General features: G+C 39.7%; 1 protein-coding gene across 3 annotated transcripts in view; it reads left to right on the forward strand.

Annotated features, from left to right (window-relative positions):
* Nucleotides 1–13861, forward strand: part of FIGN (fidgetin, microtubule severing factor) — a 209840-nt gene that overhangs the window by 16178 nt on the left and 179801 nt on the right. The window lies entirely within an intron of this gene.

A 13861-nucleotide genomic window follows, 5' to 3' on the forward strand; every position in this document is an offset into this window, starting at 1 on the left:
GTTGAATGCATATTGCATGGAGTTTAAATTTACGTTGTTCAGCCTTCTTGCATAGAGCAATCACACACACGTGTTGTTGATTCAGTAGAGAAATTTTTGTTCTTGAAATGATCTGTAAAATGCAGAGCATGTACATTAACATTGCAAAGTAGAGTACAATACATGTAGAATACAAGATTCAGTAACCCATTGAAACTTACCCAGACCAGTAGAAGATACATCCTAATTGCTAGTGACTACAGCACTTTGTAGATCATCATTGCGCTTAGGCCCCGTTTACACTGGGGCAGAAGCGGCTTCGGCGGTAAAATGGCGCTATTTTTAGCGCCGCTTTACCGTCACTTTAGCGGCAGTATTCAGCTACTGGCGGGGTGGTTTTAACCCTCTCTAGTGGCCGAAAAAGGATTAAAACCACCCGCACTTTGCTGGTGCTTTGCTGGAGGTATAGTTGCGCTGTCCCATTGATTTCAATGGGCAGGAGCAGTTTAGGAGCAGTGTATACATCGCTCCTTCGCTGCTCCAAAGAAGCTGCTTTCAGGTGCTTTTTTTTAACGTCCCGCAAGCGCACTGCTCCGCTTTCACACTGGAGACACAGCAGCGGCTGCTTCAGGGCACTTTGCAGGCGCTATTTTTAGCGATGTAGTGCCTGCAAAGCGACCCAGTCTGAAAGGGGCCTTAGAACCTATTAAGGGAACCTAGCTGGCCAACAACGTTTTTCAACCACGAGGCAAGGTCTTAATCTTATGTCCTATAAATATATATATGATAGCGTAAAGCCTAGTACGTACCAGCTGAATGTCGGCTAGCGTCGGCCGGTTCAGTAGAAACCAGCCAACATTCAGTCCTGTGTATGGCAGGCGGTCCAGCAGAAGCTGACTCATAACCGAAAGACCAACTGCCGATCAGCGATCTCAGCCAATGCCCCCCCCCCCAGTCAAAACACAACAGCTTAGCAGGGGAGATTGCTGTACTAATATCGGACTGTCAGGTTTTTTTTGTTCAACATGTGCACTAGGCTTAAAACTTTCTTGTGATTGGCCCTACTGCTCTGTACACTGGGGCAAATAAAATAAAAGGTCGGTAGCACTGCTCAGGGGCCTAATGATGAGAGTTGTTGGCTCTGGAGATGGAAGACTCATTGAGCATTGTTTATGAACATAAGGTGGTCATGATAAAAAGAAATTGGTGATTAATTGGGTCACTTTTGCAATGGGAACCACTTCAGCTTACTTGTTTGTATGTAGGAAAGGCATTCTCAAACGATCCACTGTAAGTTCCTCGCTGTCCTCTCCCATACAGAAATGCAACAGTGTTGTCAGTAATATGAAATTCCTCACTTCCAATAATCTGCATATGTCTGTTTCGGCAAAAAAAAAAACAACAGATACAACTTTACGATGAAGTGTGCTAGAAATCCCCATAATGGAGTTGATTTACTGAAGGAGTTGATCATGTTCACTTTCAAACGTGAATTTTCACTTAGCTTAGTGAATGAAGCAAAGTTAAGTGCAAATCACTTTGTAAAGGATACCCAGTCATGTGAAAAGAAAAATGATTGGATGATTGAAATCAGTACACCTTCTCATTCACTAAATCCCTTTAGACCCGATCAGAAAATCATACAAAAAATACAGCTTTTGAAGCGATCCTATGATAATCTGATCGTTACTACAGAGTTTTAGAGGGCTAATCATGTTCGTTCATCTCATATTATCCGATCGGACATGCATACATTTTTTTTTGTACAATACCAGATCGTACAATTTTCATTTAATCAGTACAGTTGTCATTTGAAAATGCAATAGAAATACACTACAACACATTACATCACTTCCGATTTCTTTTTTTCTGTCATACGAGAATTTTCGTAACTTAATTTTTTATATGCAATTAGCATGCAAAAAAAAAAAAAAAAATGGACAATCATTCGTCCGATAATCTTATTGTGTGTACCAGGCAAAAGGTAGTAAACAGCATATTCTCCTTTAGCAAATCGGTCCTATAATGTATGTAGCTGAACTGGATAAGAGTTTTTTTTTCACAACATATGGAGATGCACTTTAAAGTTAATTGCATGTCCTGTCTAACTTTCATTTGTTGCAGGGAATTAATCTACCTTCATTGCCACAGAATGCGTTTGAGTGATATTTATGGCCATTTAAGTCATTACTATTAATATTTATTATAGTAGTTGAATCTTTTTAGTGCTGTTTAATCTGGTTTTGTATAAGCAGAATTACTTTTGACTTGAATTTTGAATTTTTTGACTGGCAACTTTAACTGTTGGTCTAATTAAAATTGATTTATTTTTTTACGCATTTATGTATTTTGTTGTGGGTAGAGTTGTTCCTTCCGGCAATGATTGTGTTAAATTTGCAAGGTCTAGTCAACGATTTCATCATCTGTTACATCATAGGTTCTCATCTACACCAACACAGGTATGGATCAATGTTTGCTTTGTACGCCGCACTATAGAACCCTCTGTTGCTACATGGCTCTTTTTATTTCATAGTCTCATTCTTATGTTTTATGTCTTTGGTAATGACATTACAACTATTTTAAAACAACTAAATACTAACTTGGATTTATGAAACTGTGTGTAAACTACAGTGCAGAAAATTGACAATAAAATACAATCTTTCCAACTGCTGAATAAATATAATATAACTGGATAATAACATTTATAGGTAAAGTTGATGCAGGGAATTGCCGATTGCCTCTCGGGGGATCAGGAAGGATTTTTTTTCCCCTACTGGAGCAAATTGGATCATAGCATAGTTTGCTGGGGTTTTTCACCTTCCTTTGGATCAACTGTGGGTATAGAATTGTGTATGTGGGATTGTGTGTGTGTATGTATATATATATATATATATATATATATATATATATATATTATTATTTTTTTAACCACTTCCCACCCAGCCATTGCAAATAAACGGCCAGGTGGGTCGCTCTCTCCTTCTGAGTGGATATCCAGGAATGTCCCTCAGAAGCAGGTGGATCACGCGCTTGCACACTCGTGTGCCCGCGCAGCGGCACAATCCCGATGCACTCGTGTCACCCGGCGCATCTCTGATAGGCAGGAGAGCATGACGGCCATGTCCAATCACAGCCATCATGTGATGTAAACAGAAAGTATGTTGCCATTCAATCGGCTCTCTTCTCCTCACACAAAAGTTGACGGTGAGGAGAGGAGAACGGATCGCTTCAGCTGGCTGGTGATCAGTGAGTATGAGCTGTTTATTACAGCTTTTTACACACTGATCACCAGTGTAAAACACACATGTAAAACATGTACACAATGTAAAACACACATGTCCCCACACACATGTTCATCTGCGTATATATGTCCGTGATTACACGAACCAATTATTATACACTTAAGCTGGCCATACACCTATAGATTATCTGCAGTTTTTCTATGGTTAGATGGAAAAAGTGCAACAGATTTCTCCATGTATGTTAAACTGTGTGAATGGAGGAATCTCCCACTGGGCCAAGCTTCATTATCTTGCTAGTCGGCCCCGCTGGCTCTCAACCTAAACAATGCCGGCACCCAATCAGAATATTCAGGTATTGTGAGAGGCAGTGGGGCCGACTAGCAAGCTTGGGCCAGTGGGAGATTCCTCCATCCATGCAATTCAGCGTAGATGGAGGAATCTGTTCCACTTTTTCCATTTGACCATAGAAAATCTGCAGATAATCTATAGGTGTATGGCCGGATTTAGACTGGCCATACACCTTTATAGATTATCTGCAGATTTTCTATGGTGAGATGGAAAAAGTGGGAGATTCCTCCATCCACACAGTTTAGCGAACATGGAGAAATCTGTTGCATGTTTTCCATCTAACCATAGAAAATCTGCAGATAATCTATAGGTGTATGGCCCAGCTTAAAAACTGGATTTTTTTACTAAAGACATGTAGCAGAATACATTTTGGTTTAAATTTATGACAAAATTCGATTTTATTGGATTTCTTTTAAAATAGAAAGAAAATATTGTTGTTTTTCCAAATTTACGCTCTTTTTTCACGTATATCGCAAAAAATAAAAAACAGAGTAGTGAATTAAATACCACCAAAAGAAAGCTCTATTTGTGTGAACGAAATGATAAAAATTTAATTTGGGTACAGCGTAGCAAGACTGCGCAATTGTCATCGAAAGTGTGACAGTGCTGAAAGCTGAAAATTGGTCTGGGAAGGAAGGGGGTGAAAGTCCCCAGTATTGATGTAGTTAATGGTTGAACTATGAATCATCTGGCCTTCAGTGAATAGTGCAAGACAGAGCTTGTATAAGGTCAAAGTGCAGTGCATGTAGTAACCAACAAGTATTCCCTCCACTTATTAAAGTTGGAATCCAGGCAAACTGCTAAACACACAGGTAAAATACATAAATGGGGGCTGTTTTACCTTCCAATGAATTTATGTTTTTATACAGTTCTGAGATTTGCACAGCTCTGCCACACCACTCCGCCTTTTATGGCAGGGGAGAGGCTTGATTTTCTTTTTTGTAGATCAATAACACTCTCCTCCCTGTGATAGAATAGTGAAGTGAGAAGAAGCAGTAGATTGATGAGCTCATCTCTCGGACACTTTGCTCTCTCCTTCTTTCAACATGCTCCTTGCACTGCAACACAATTGAATGACTCTTTATGCTGCTTCTCCCTCCTACAGTTTAAGATTTTCAATACAGGGACTGCAAGCGGTTGATGATGGAGCAAAATAAGGTACTTACACTGTCAACATTTAAAAATAGATTTAAGGTTGTATTAATGAATACAGAACAGCTTTGTAAATAACTTTTGCTCACCTGACCCTCCACTCCTGCAGGCTACTTTGCAATACTAGACCAGTCCTTGCAGCCTCTTAATCTCTATGCTTCACCGGTCTAAGGTCCTCTACATCATCAAGACTGATGCATACAGTAGCTCTGCATTGGATGTGAGGATGCTGAGGAACAGTCCACTGCAAGAGCAGATGGGAGCACCAGCTGCTTGAGGAGTGGAGTATCGGGTTAGACAATTTCTCCCATAGATATACACAAGCAGTTGACCCTTGCAGTATGGACAAGCAGTTGACCCTTGCAGACCTACCTCAAGGAGGAGTTTATACATAATTAGTCTGGTTGAAAAAAAACAAAAACATAAGTCCATCCAGTTCAACCAATAGAAGGGGAAAAAATATATACAATCCTATACTCAGTTGATCCAGAGCCCCCCCCCCCCCCCATAAGGCATAACCATATTAGCACCAGCGGCAGAAAAAAAATATTTCCTGACCCCTCAATAGGCAATCAGATATTCCCTGGATCAACTTTACCTATAAAAATTTGTATCCAGTTATATTATGTGCATCTAGGGAATAATCCAGGCCTTTTTAAACTCAATCTACAGAGCCTGAACCAGCTCTTGAAGGAGTCTATTCCACATTTTCACAGCTCTTACTCTGAAGAAGCCTTTCCGTATTTGGAGATTAAATCTCCTATCTTTCTTTCTCTTTTATCGGTTTATTGAATCTGGGCTTTAAAGCTCCTTCAATAGTCAACTCTTAAGCATATCTTAACCGAAAAATGCAAAAGCAAAAATTCTATATATTGCAGCCCACCAGTTCATAATTGTGGTGGCTGCATTTGATTTTTTAAGACTTTTTTTTCACTTTACTTGAACCTGGTTGTCCTGCCAATAGTATAATTTTAGTATTAAAGAGGAAGTAAACCCTGATGGGTTTACTTCCTCTTTTTTTCCCTGCAAAGGTAAAGCATAATGGACTACTATGCATCGCATAGTAGCTCATTATGTGTCACTTACCTGACACAGGAGCCAGCGAAGTCGCCGCTGTCACCTGTAGTCCGCCGCATCCATCTTGGTTGTGGCGTCTCTCGCAGCTCCGACGAATGACAGCGGAGAAGCCGCGATGACGTCACTCCCGCGCATGCGCACGGGAGTCGCGTCTCGGAGCTCCGACGCTGCCATTCGCCGGAGCCGCGATGACGTCACTCCCGCGCATGCGCACGGGAGTAGACAAATTTGGCAAATCCATTCTTGGACTTGCCGCATTTAGTGCGCCTGCGCGCCGCTGTCTACGGCGCATGCGCCGTAGACAGCGGTGCCCATTTTCGGGCAAATATCTCCTAAACCATATAGGTTTAGGAGATATTACTTGGACCTACAGGTAAGCCTTAATCTAGGCTTACCTGTAGGTCAAAGTTGTTTGGAAGGGTTTACTTCCATTTTAAGGAGACAATGCTTGCTCACTACACTGTGCCTATAAAGAAGCAGCATTTTCACTCTAAAACAGTACTACAGAATCACCCACCTTGTCCCACCCCCAGAGGCGAGATTTTTTGCAGTCTTCAGAGATAGTTGGAAACAGTTCAACTGATAATAGTGTAGCACAGAGAAAGTATATATGAAGCTAGCACAATTATCAAACAGATATAAAAAATATTTCAATAGTATATTCAACAGACCACAACATTGCAAAAAAAAAAAAAAATCATGGTTAGGGTTTACATGACCTTTATGTGTGACCTGTGTATACTCTTGCTTTTCCTGTGCAAGATAGTAATTCCAATTCAATCTTGAATGACCAAGAAAATTAAACTGGAAAAATGCTGAGAAGCATGCAGCCTGGTCTCAGATTTACCCTTTCTAAACAAAGCCTTAAAGTAAATCACATCACAAACCTAAGCATTTTAAACTGAGCAAGTGATAAAAGTTAGGCCAAACATTGGCTTTTCGGGCACATAGACCATATATGAAAATTGTACTTGGCCTCAACCCCCGTCTTCTTCTCCAAAAACTCTTTTTTGGTCTTTAGGCATCCATGAAAAGACCAACAAGAGGTTAGGTTAGCGTATAAATTCGCCATCATATAATTATTAATTCACAGTCATTTTGACATGTGTCTTTCATTGAAAATAATCCCTTCTGATATCTTTTTTTCCATCTTATGGTCAGTTTGATTTGCCTAAGTTTACTTTTTACAAAGTTGCAAATTGAACTCACTGGTTGGATAAATATGCAAGCATTTTTATTATTTAGCAGTTTAAGCATTTACCAGGATTGGATCCTTAGAGCCAGTACCAAAAAAGAAATTGTTGACCATGCAATGAACAAATGAAGAGGATGAATAATCATGTGCCGTACAATATGAGGTCATCCTGCTTCCTAATGACCGTTGATTGGCCAGTAACATGTTTTGCCCCTATACTGGACCATTTAAAAGTAGATTAAGTTGAAAACATTCTAATTTGCTGATAACTGGATCATGCACGTGTGCATCAGAAAGTTCACAGTGATTTTTTCAGTACACTGAAATGATTGGAATTCCCCCAGGACTATTCTTTTTAAAGATCTTTAAAGTCCAATGATTCTCTACAACCCTTGAAGAAAATCTGTCAGTTAAATTAACTACTTATCACCTGTTATTGCAGTGGGTAGATATTTCCTACTGCCCACTTGATTATCCAGAGTACAGTTAAAAACAGCTGGAAAGTCCAATTATTACCCAAACCCAGGGAAAGAACTTGACTCCATTATAGTTTGGCAGGGGATGAAGGGTGCTTCCCTCTTGATGCTTTGAGTTTGTCTTTTTATTAAATTCCAACACCCAGTGATTGTGACCTCATGCGACATGTTGCTATGATACTATCTGCATTGGTTTGATTTGCGAACAGTTTCACAAATCTTTCTTGAAGTTCACAAAGTTTGCATTTGAACTCTATTAAAGTCTATTGGGAGGGGGGTTTTGCTATTCAATTTTGGCCATACATAGAGTTGATAAGCAAACTATAGTCAAACAAAGACACAGGAAGCAGGGTACTGTGATGGCGTGAGGGCATGTATCAATGGCAATATATATATATATATATATATATATATATATATATATATATATATATATATATATATATATATATATCTCTTCCTACACTTAATTGTCAGATCTTCTTAACAGCTTCTGCACATACTGACAGTATGGTTGTTGGTTGAGTAAAGTGGAAAAATAGCAATAGACCCATAAAGTTATCTTATTGGTATTACTGTCTTAAAGGAGAGGTACAGCCAAAGCTTGTTTGGTTGTACTTCTCCTTTGAATCATAGGAGTGAAGTTCTTTCTGTGACCCATTTTCAGCAGACAGCGGGCTGAAGTTCGCTGTCTGCTGACATCACAGAGCAGGTCCATGCTCGGGCAAGATCGTGACACTGGTATTGGGATCTGTCCACATGCCTGGACTGGCACTTGGCTCAGTCTCTCAGCAAGCCACTGAGAGGCTGAGCTGGCCACTTTCCGCTCCCTCCATGGCCCTGCACTCCAGGGAGTGTTGGGGGAAGAGCAGAGAGTGGTGACTGACAGTCAGCAGCTCTCTGCTCGGGGAGTTATGAGAACCAAGCGATCTGCGGTGTTAGATCACTCAGTTCTCAGTGTTAGAGCCGGCAGGGGACAGATGCAGCATCGGAACAATGCTGTATTCACCTAGGTAAGTATAAATCTGCAAAAACCCCAAACTCCATACTTCTGTTTTAAAGTAATGATGTTGATGAACAACCTTGTTCTGAAGCAGGTGAATTCTATACCCCAGATAATCTCCATTGTGACTTTGGCTGGTAGTATAAAGTAACAAAAATGTCAATTCAAACATCACACCACTGCTAAAAGGACAGCTACCACATGATCAAGATATGGACCTTTTAGCAGTGGTGTGGTGAGAGAGGGGTATAAGTAATCAGGTCCTTCCAATTATTGACTCATGTGACTTGGCCAACCAAAGACTATACACTAGATTAAATTATCCGACAAACGTTTTTTGCCAAAAATTCATGATTTGTGAACTTCATAAATCATGAGGAACCCAAAGCTTATCCCTAATATTGATGCAAGTCCTTAATGGAGTCTCAGCTACAGCAGAAGACAAAGGAGCTTTTAAGTAGTTGTGAACATAAAAAAATTATAGACACTTTCTAATACAGTCATTACTATGCAGGTACATAACTATTTAAGTTTGTTACAGAAATTATCTTTCTTACATTTGTTATAAGATTCAAAAGATCTTTCATGTGACTGATAGTGGGGGGGGGGGGGGGTGAGGTTACAGGACAGTCTGTATTCCATAGTTTGTTCAGCCTGACACAGAATGCAGGCTATGCTTGAGCAAGACAGGTTGCAATTGGGTGGGAGTGTGTGCCAAAGGCAGGCTGTGATTGGTATGGTGGCTATACAAACCACTGAATACAGGCATGCTATGTGTCTGCACAGTGCCCTGTACTGACCACGTAAGAACAGATTAGCAGATTCTGTGCTTTGTGTGATCAGCTTAGAACAAGAAGAAAGATGACTGGCAGAATTAACCAGATACTTCAGTCGGAAGAAGTACATGCTGAGAATGATAGAGACTTTGAATAATAAGATACACTTATGTGAACACACACAGAAAAAAACAAATATTTTGAGTAACATACACTTTAAGAACAAATTTACACTGCTGCATTATAATGCACACATTGCAACAGATTTAAACACGTGTCCAACTTCCCCATAATAAAGAACAGGGTCTGCATTTTTGAAAATTTGACATGTCCTTTTTTCTGCATTTTAGTGCACCGGGCAGCCCCTAAAAGTCCATCGCAATAGCCTCAAAAAGCATTTAACGCATCATTTCTTATGTTACCTAGAGGTGTTAACAAGTCTGGGTCAATGGCTGTTAACTCTATCCACTCCAAATTCTTCATTTAAAAAAACGCAAAACAGAATTTCACATCAACAATCCATGTAAAATCACAAGAGAAATGAACAAGAAATGCACACCTCCTGCCCAATACTACAAAAAAGACACCTTTATACACATGCATAGATCTAAACGGGCCCTTAATGTTTGTCTACATTATATATTTATAGTAGATTAATCTCCATTATATCTAGAAACAACGAGGGCCTCCTTGAATCAGCACCATCCTGGCTTCCCATGAGTTAAACACCCTGCTGTTGGTTGATGAAGGCTTTATTTGTAGACTTCGCCTGAGAGAGTTTCCTTTTCCACCGACTTAACAGGCTGCTGGTATCACAATGTGATGCCTGAGATACATTTAAATCAAGCAGCCGTTTCAAGTTGTTGCTGAAATCTGCAGTGGAAAGTCCAACACGAATATATCTGAATTCACTTGTAGGCTCGCCATTTATTTTCAAAAGCTATTTTTGACATCACTCAAGGATGGCTCTGCTATGAACAGCCAAATCAAAAGGGGTAGGAAAAAAATGTAACTAGATTCTTTTATGTCTTTGGAAACCCAGATGGTTACAAGATTGTTTCAGTGAGCAGAAAGAATTGAGCCTATATTTAATCTTCTGCTGCTGTGTGTAAGAATGTGGGAAAAAAGCCTTCATAACAGAATATTTATATGCAACATCTCATGATGGTTTCATTGAGATGTTTATAGTTTCAAATGTATTTTTTTTCTGAATAAATTAAGATGTTTCATGAGAAATGGGCAGTATGTTAAAGTGCGCTCCAGTCAAATATGAACAGTTTTCCATTTAACTCCAGGGCATGGCTTGCATGCTGAATGTGTCTGTTCATCTTTTGTACATGGATGATGAATACATGGCTTTCTCCCTGCTTGCTAACTAAGGCTTAACAAATATGTGCAGCGGCATAGGAGTGGGCTTTATCACTCACAAGCTGAACATATGTGTTACTGTGTGGCCAATGTTTATGTGTTGAGAGTGCTCTCACTGCACACCCCCATCCCAGAGACCGAGCTCTCAACATCAGCTCTTGGGCACAACTAAAGGTCAAAAGCCGGTTGGACTGACTCCCAATCATGTGACCACTGTGACTGCCAATTACAATGATCGCCAATCCCTTCTGCCCACCGAGAGTTTAGAGCCTTTTTAAAGGGATGTTGAGGCAGGCAGGAAGGGGTTAAGCATGTGAAAATTGCAGCAAGTGTTCCAAATAGTTATTCTTGCAGTCTTCCCTACAAACATTGGAGCGCAGTACAGAATCTTATAATAAATGTTTTTAATCCCTCTATCTGCTCTGTGGATTTAATAAAATTTAGATTTGGACAGAATGAATGGATGTTAAAAGTTTTGATGTATGAAGTTCATATTTAGGTTTGCTAAAGCACTGTGTATCATAAACCACTGCTCCTTTTTTTTTCTTTTAGAAAATACTGTTTTTCAACCTTTTTATCATGCTTTGTTGCATCTTAACACTGCCAATCTCCTTGAGACTCTTTGCAGCGACTTTGGGGTTGATTTACTAAAACTGGAGGGTGCAAAATCTGGTGCAGCTCTGCATGGTAGCCAATCAGCTTCTACCTTCAGTTTGCTCAATTAAGCTTTGACAATAAAACCTGGAAGCTTGTTGGTTTCTATGCAGACTGCACCAGATTTTGCACTTTTTCATCCAGTTTTAGTAAATTAACCCCTTTGTGTCTTCATGCACTCTACTTGCATTCTCAGGTCAGCCTTCCTGATGGTTACAAGGCCTGTTCAATGAGCATGGCCAATAATTGCCTCCACTGGAAGTGTGTATGATAGGGCGACAACACAGAACAGCAGTTGGTAGACAGGGACAAAGCACTGTCATCCTATAACAGGAAGTGCCTGATAAAGGACCTTAATGACATGATTACCATGGATTATTTTAAAGAAAGCTGTAGATTTAGAAGTATTGACAATGAAACTGGAATTTACAATAATAAGTTAATGATTACATATGATTTTATTTATTTGGTTTACATCTACTTTAAAGTGGAGGTAAAGCCTCAAGGTTCTTCACTTTAATGCATTCTATGCATTAAGGTGAAAACATGTCTGTGCTGTCACTCCCCCATACCCCCCCCCCTCTTCTTACCTGAGCCTCAGCTGATCCAACGATGTGCACAAGCACAGCAGGAGCTGCAGTCTCTCTCCTCATTGGACAGATTGATAGAAGCAGGAGCCATTTGCTCCCGCTGCTGTCAATCAAATCCAGTGACATGGAGTGGGGGCGGGGCCAAGTCCTGCTGTCTGTGTCAATTGAAACAGCAGCTGGACTCGGGAAAGCAGCTTTCTGTGTGGGCATCTGATGAAGAGGAGGGGCCTGGATTGCAGGCAGGGCACCTCTGAAGGAGGATAGGGGCTGCTCTGTGCAAAACAATTGCACAAAAGCAGGTAAGTATAGGCATGCTTGTTATTTTTATTTAAAAAAAAAAGCTTCATTGAATCCTTCATCTGAATCCTTTATTCTTGGCTGAATCAACATTTATTGGGAATTAGCATTATAAATTTGGAAATAGGAACTGTAGTCCCGCCCACACAGTTATAAACTTTGTTATATATGGGCAACAAATACACTTCAGATTGCTTTATTGTAATATTAAATGTGTACCTTGCTGATATATGCTTTATTTTTTAAAGCTCTGGAAGTGTTGGTGTCCATATTGGTGTCCTGGTTCTTTTGCATGTTGCATTGAGTGCCCTAAGGGATGTTGTTTATTGATGTTATAACTGCACGTTGGGTAGTTGATATGGCAGTTGGTGTAACTAATTGTCAAATGTTGTTGTGACAGTTGGATCATGTAGCGGTTTACTCCTTAGTGATCAAAAAGCACATTTCAACATCAAAAATTGGTACGCTAAGTCTGACATTTTACAAAAGCTTAGAAATGTTTCTCCTTTTTTCCTATAGAAAATGTACAAGATATAATCATGTGTGTCTGAAACAAATTTGCATGAGGTCCTGTAAATATGACAAAGAGAGGTATTATGGGCAAGTCTATCACCGTTTTTGGTAACAGATCTAATTGTGCACTAACTTTCTTTTTGTGTAATGTTTTTGCTGTATCAATAATATTGTTTGCATCCAGCACTTGTTATATGATTTGATCCTAGAAGGCAGTTTTCTGTAAACATATTGTGTGTGTGTGACATTTGATTAATAGTTAATTTTGATAGAACGGGGCTCCCTAAGCTCTTTTAAAAGTCTAGTTAATGCTGTGCATGCTGAAAATTGAACAGGATGTAAAAAAACTGAACTATATAAATGTAAATATCATTATGGCTGATTACAGGCAGATATTTTGTAATGCGCCATACACACAATCAGAAATTCCGCCAGCAAAAGTCTGATGAGAGCTTTTAGTCAGAAAATGCGATCTTGTGTATGCTCCATCGGACTTTTGCTGGCGGAATTTCGGTCGGAAATTCTGATCGTCTGTACAAATTCCGATGCGCAAAATACCTACACATGCTCGGAAACAATTCAACGCCTGCTCAGAAGCATTGTACTTCATTTTATCGGCTCGTCGTAGTGTTGTACGTCACTGCGTTCTTGACAGTCAAAAGTTCAGAGAACTTTTGTGTGACTGTGTATATGCAATCCAAGCTTGAGTGGTATTCCGACGGAAAATCCACTCATGTGTACGGGGCATAACAATAAAAATCGGAGCCACTGTCTACAAAAAGTATTGGTACTGCCCAGCGTCAGTCATTTGTCAAAGAAAAATATTTTTTTGGGAGAAAATAATACTCTAAACAGACCATCATTGCCAGAAATATACCATGTGTTGAATTTTTTTTGGCGATTTTCCATTGAATCAATTTGCGTGGCTGTTTTGCCTCCTTATTAATTGAATGTTCACAGGCACAATGCATGAGCATTTCAGTACTTTTATAAATACATACGTTGATACATATTTCAACTATTATCATGTTTCAGCACTCTTATTTTGCAAACTAAAAATTTTTTTCTCAGGAGAAGAAGTCTTTGGGGTTGATTTACTAAAGGTAAATCCTGCACTGAGGTGCACTTGGAAGTGCAGTCACTAGAGGGGAAGATTTTTAATGTCTGTAGAGAGCTTCAAGCACATGTAGA

This window comes from Lithobates pipiens, unplaced genomic scaffold (genome assembly GCF_037356315.1).
Source record: "Lithobates pipiens isolate NorthernLeopardFrog02 unplaced genomic scaffold, aLitPip1_a1.2 Scaffold_22, whole genome shotgun sequence".
In the NCBI taxonomy this organism is placed as follows: Eukaryota; Metazoa; Chordata; class Amphibia; order Anura; family Ranidae; genus Lithobates; species Lithobates pipiens.